Genomic DNA, 6,158 nt, shown 5'->3' on the forward strand with positions numbered 1-6,158 from the left:
TAGTTCTCCTCATGTGAAGATAACCTCTATTGTATGATTTTAGGTTCTTACATCTTAACCTTCCTAGAACTCATAGACAAGTCCTAATAAAGATTAACTTGATCCCTAACACTATGACTCATCTCTAAGATCATATTGCTAGCATGTAGAACCAAAGCAATGACTTATCTCTAAGATCATCACCTTGATTCCTAACTAGACTCTACACCAACTACCATTTTGGGATAGGATGTAGGTCTAGTTGTTCTTCCTAAACAACTTACTAAAATCACATTACAAAGGTTACCCCTCACATGAGCATCATTAACCACCCACAAAGGGAAGGTTTTAGCTCATGATCCTAGGGATAAAAATGAAAGATGTAAATAGATATGTATATGAGAAAGAAGAAGAAGAAGAAGAATAGAAGAACTCACTTGCATTAAGAAGTTTAGATTTTATTTAGAACAAGAACACAAAAGTTTCTACCATTAAAACTATTACAAGCTTTTCATTAAAACTCAAAACTAAAACTAAAACTAAAACCTACTAAGGAACTAAAAAAAATAATCCATGATAAAGGAAAAGAAGTCAAGGGAGTCAATGGAGTGCATCCCCCCTTGTTTTGTTTTTTTCCTTCCTTTTAGAATTCTCCCCTTCATCCCACATGAAAACACACACACACATTTAATTCACTTTTATCCACCACATTAAAACAAAGTGACACCTTGCTTTTTTTTTCACTATTAACACCTAATATTATTAATTACATGCAAGGTGTCAACTTTGCACCAATAATTTAGCACTTTTGTCTTGACATGCTCCATGATTGATGACTCATCTTTTCTTGTGGGCCCGAAAGGTGGGTCCATGTGTTCTGTCCATTGGTGGGTCCGGACGTTGATTTCTACAATTTCTGGCCTAAGGTAGAGCTAGTCGTGTTGATCATCTGGGCAGCTTACTTGCCAAAATCGGAGTCCAGGTTAACAAGATATGAGCTTCAAAAGTTTACGCATTCCTTTACATAGTCCCGTTCTGACTCGGTTCTGTCATGTTTGAGTCCCCAGCTTTGATCCATCTTTGTTTAGCTTCACATGGCTGATTTGGAATAATTCATATATACATCGTTCCATGTGCTTTAACGCAGGTTTAACCAATATTTTCATGTTTACTGCGAAGACCTGCAAAAGTACAAAAATATACTTATTTCATGATTATTAAACACATAATTAACCAAATTTATATGTCTTAATGGGGTTTAATATTACAGTTTTGGGTGTTTATCACTATACTTTAATGACAACTGACAAGCACTTCCACGACTGACGATAGAGCTCTATTAGCTTTAGGTAACAGTTCATGTTTTACTGTAGATGGATATAACTATTTTTTAGCTCTTAATGAACTGTTTTTTTAGCTAACTGGATGTTTGGTTCGTTGAATTTGTGTTACTATAGATGGAAATAACTATGTGCAATAGGTGTGGTAATAACACTCATTCATCAGATAAATGTGGTTGGTTGTCCACACCTTGTTGCTTTCGAAACTGTCGTGGAAGTAGGACCCTAAAATAGTCAGGCCAAACTCAATCTCTTGGGAAAAAAATTTTGACCTGCGGTGTTTGCAGAGACTTCCAATGGTTGGAAGACGCTAGAGCATCGTTAGTAATACCTCTGAAGCTAAGATGCAGACAAGTGAATTGTGCAAGGTTTAGAAAGGTCAACACGACAATGAAAAAGAATGAAAATGAAGGTGAAAAAATTTTGAATTGCATCAAGTGTGGGAAGGATTTCCAATGGTTGGAAGAGTTGTTAGCTATGTTAAGGAACAACATTGAGTCAACAGCGAGTGCAAGCTCTTCCCCAGTTGCCTCTTCCTCATCTTCCAAAAGAGATAAAAAAAAGTGAAAATTACAGTTGAAATTGACGATGATGGTTTGTCGAAAGAGTTTGAGTTTCGTTGTAAAATTAGATGAGTGGTAGTAATGAAGGGGGTGATTTCCAATTTTATTGTAATGGAAAGTTCTTTGTATCTTTGTATTTCGTTGCATTTTTTGTGAACTTGCATGCAATAGAGACTTGCGTTCTGTTATGTTAACTTGTGATTTTTTCAGTCGGTGTTCTCGTTGCCTTTTTTCTATACTACTTACAGTTTTTTTTGTATGTTTCGGTGAAATACCAATGCTCTGATAGGTTTAAGAATGGCAATGCTATGACAGGTTTAAGAATGAGTCCTGTCTTAAACTCATTGGCAATGTTCTATTGATTGGAAGGTAAAATTGTTGGTGACTGCAAAAGTTTTTCTCTTCAAATGCAGCTGTTAAGTTTGCTCTGAAGAGAATATCACAAGATTACCAAATAAACCAATATTGCTCTGACAGGTTTTACTTATAAGTGCTCTGACAAATTTTGAGCTGCAAAATATATACAAGCTCTGACAGGTTAAGAGATCAAATTCCTGCTCATATCAATAACCGCACACACTCCCAAAGTAGATGGCAGATTCCCTGATAACACATTCAATGAAAGATTCAAAACTTAAGAGATGTGGAGTTGATACTGTCAATTGAACCTGTGTGCATAAAAGAAGTATATCAGAATCATTGGATAGACTTAGTGACTTACCATGCTACCAATAACAATCCTTTTCCAAGGTCAAAAGTAAATGTGCATATCAGAACAATCATAGCAAGCAAAAAGGAAACACACACACACTAGGGGCAACTCACATTATACAGTTGACTCATTGTTTGCAGTTTCAAGATCCATAACTTCTCGCAATCATAGCAAATATTACAAACAGAACATGGCATGACAAACGAAAGCATGAGCAATTGGAATAACATCTAAGTAAGAAACAAGGAAAAAACAATTGAAAGGCATGTCTAATGTTCAAGCGATAATAAGGAGGATGTAAAAAACCTCTTACTTGAAAATCCATTGTGACTGAGATCCACTTCTTCCACCAGAATGGAACCAGCGAAAAACTCTTCAAGCATAGCTTCATACAGCTGATTACTTCCAACCCTTAAAACTCTAAACGCCGACAATGAACCAAATGAAGGTAGTTGTCCTCTAATCCCATTATTCCCCAAGTCTAAGACCTCCAAGTTCCTAAACAACTTGATCAAATCTTCAGAAAAGAAATCCCCATCGATTTTATTATGACTCAAATTCAGATACTGAATCGTATTTGCCAATCCCAAGATCTTCTCCAAATCAATTGAAACCTCACAATAAAATCCATTATAGCTCAAGTCAACCTGTTCCACATAAACCAATAACAAACCTGTTCCACAACAGTCAGCTTCGAAATACAAGCTCTGACACGTTAAAACTAATTCTCTAACAGTCACAAACCTATCACACTGTAACAATCACAAGCTCAAACACAAGATTGTTTTGAGCTGCAAAATATATACAAGCTCTGACAAGTTAAAACAATGCTCTAACAGTCACAAACTTCCCCATAACACTATAATAGCCACAAGCTCAAACACAAGATTTCATTGCCATAAAAAACAAGTGAACTACAAAAACAAGCTCCAACACTCAACACTCTAATACAAAAACATACAACCTTCAAACAATTTCAATCATCTTGGCCTCGTCCTCTTCTTCATTCTCCTCCTCATCCTCGTCCTCGCCCTCGTCCTCTAACTCTACATCTACTGCTGTAAAGCAAAAAGAATGGAAAATGTCAAGTTTTAAAGGCAATTGCAATAAGATAGGATACTACGAATTAAGTTTAAGGAGGCAATATTATACTTACTTGGGCTCTTCTTTCTGTTTGGATTTTCAGGACAATTTCGTCTATCATGGTTAACACCAACTTTGTTACAACATGTACATCTCCTCTCTATCTTTGCTTTGGCTTTTGCGCATGCTTGTTCAAGACCCTCTTTTATTCTACCCTCTTCACGACTTTTTTTTTTTCCTTTTGTTTGAGAGATGTTAGGATTCTAAAGTAAAACTTGGGATGGGTCGTCAAGTGGCGGTGCTGAACTATCACCAACGATGCATGAATTAACAACAGAAACACCAAGGTCAACTTCTTTCTTTTTCTTGAGCTCCACTAATAGTTCTTGTAGTCTTTGCAGCATTAATTGATAACTCTCATCAGTTTCCGCAGCTTCATAAACCAACTGATTAGCAACCATTTGAAGTTGAGTAGTTCTCAGTATCTCAAAGTTCCCATGGCCACTTACTAGTCCACGGTCATACTCAGCTCTATACTTATTTGCCCCTTTCATCCACCTCTTAAGAATAAAGTGCTCGGGAATCTCAATATCACGACCCTGAAATACCTTTATGAGGTGTCCACAAGGTATCCCCAGAAACTCAAAAGTTTTACATTCACAATTACCTTCTTTTGTCGCTGGGTTGAACTTCACCTTCCATTCATGCTCGTCACCTATAACGAAGGAAAGTTACATTGTAGTAATGAAGGTTGAGTTTCATTGTAAAATTAGATGAGATGCAGTAATGAAGGGAAGTCACCTGTAACTCGTGACTTATAAGTGTAGGTTCTGTTGCCGTCAATGCCTTTTTCATCATCATGCAGGACATTCTCGGTTTCAGCTACCTTGAATTCTTGCTTGAACCTATCATACGCATTCCTTGTATACATACTTGCTGCACTCTTCAAGAGAAAGGAATTACCGCCTACAATCTGATTCGAGTGTTCAGTAATATAATTCTCTTTTTTTTTCTCTTTCAACAATCCTCATCAAACACTTATCATTCTTCACTACAAACTCTCTAAGAGTTTTCGTAGATGTGAAAAAATTCTTGTAAAAAGAATTCATGCTTTCGTAAGCGCCCGTGAGTCGAAGTCTTAGGCATAAAAAGTATCCAAGTGATAAACTGGAGCCCATTTGTGTCGAATCTTGTACATCTCTTGAAGCCATTCATTCTCCTCCAACTTAAAACTAGACATTAATTCTGCCCACCTCCAACACATCAGGAATAAATATTTTCCGAATACATTGTTTGAATTCTTTTTTGAAATTTAACCTCCTGTAATAATAATTCGGAAGCTTTTCAGGAAACTTCTTCATAATGTGCCATAGGCAGAATGTGTGTCGAGTATTAGGGAATACCGTACCAATAGCTAGAGTCATAGCTCTCTATCTTGATCTGTGATAATTGCAGATGGGGCACGTCCGCCCATAGCTCCAAACCAAGTCTCAAAAACCCACTGAAAAGAATCTTCTGTTTCATCCAAAAGTAGTGCACAACCAAATTGGATTGATTGCATATGGTGGTTAACTCCAGTAAATATGGCGAATGGCATTTCATATACATTCTTACGATATGTGGTGTCAAAGAAAACCACGTCACCAAAATATTGATACTATGTACACGACCGACCATCTACCCAGAAAAAATTAATGGCCCTTGCTTCATGATCTATCTATACTGCATAAAAGAAATTAGGATCCTCTATACTTTTCTTCTTGAAAAAATTAAGCACCGCGGTGGCATCACCTCTCACCGATTTCTTGTATTCTTTTGAGGGACCCAAATGGTTCCAACAATCCCTATCATCAAAACCATTTTGTATTCCGTCAAGTATATCAACAACTTTATTCATAGGTACACCACCATCACAAAATGAGTCAATCAACATCTTAGCTGCAGCAGGCATATTTCTATTAATAGACATACACATCCTTTTTGCCAGACTAACCAGATTGTGATTGTGCTCGCAACTAAATTTCACCACTTTCCACATTCCACTATTTTGCTTTGTCACCTTCATTGAAGCAAGACACCCACATTTAGCAGTATTTGTGTTTCTTTTTCTCACTTTCTTCTCATTTCCATCCACATTCTTATTTTTTCCTCCTCAATCTCTATAAACCCCAAAACGCGAGCAAGTCATTTGAACACTACTAACTTCATCCGAACGAGAATATGATTTTTCCGAGCTTCGAATTACGGGACTAAATCCAAACGATTTTCCGTAATCTATATAGAATTGTTTTGCAGCCTCAAGAGTTTCAAAACACATTCCCAAACATGGTGGTTTCACAATTTCCACTTCCACTTCAAACTCCGGAGGTTGAACAGAGGAAGAACATGTCGTATAAGGCTCGAGTACTGTAAATAAATGTGTCCACGTCAATTACAAAAAAAAAAAAAACATAGTACAATAATACAGTATTGAATTCGTTA

Source organism: Coptis chinensis, chromosome 4 (assembly GCF_015680905.1).
Source record: "Coptis chinensis isolate HL-2020 chromosome 4, ASM1568090v1, whole genome shotgun sequence".
Taxonomy (NCBI): Eukaryota; Viridiplantae; Streptophyta; class Magnoliopsida; order Ranunculales; family Ranunculaceae; genus Coptis; species Coptis chinensis.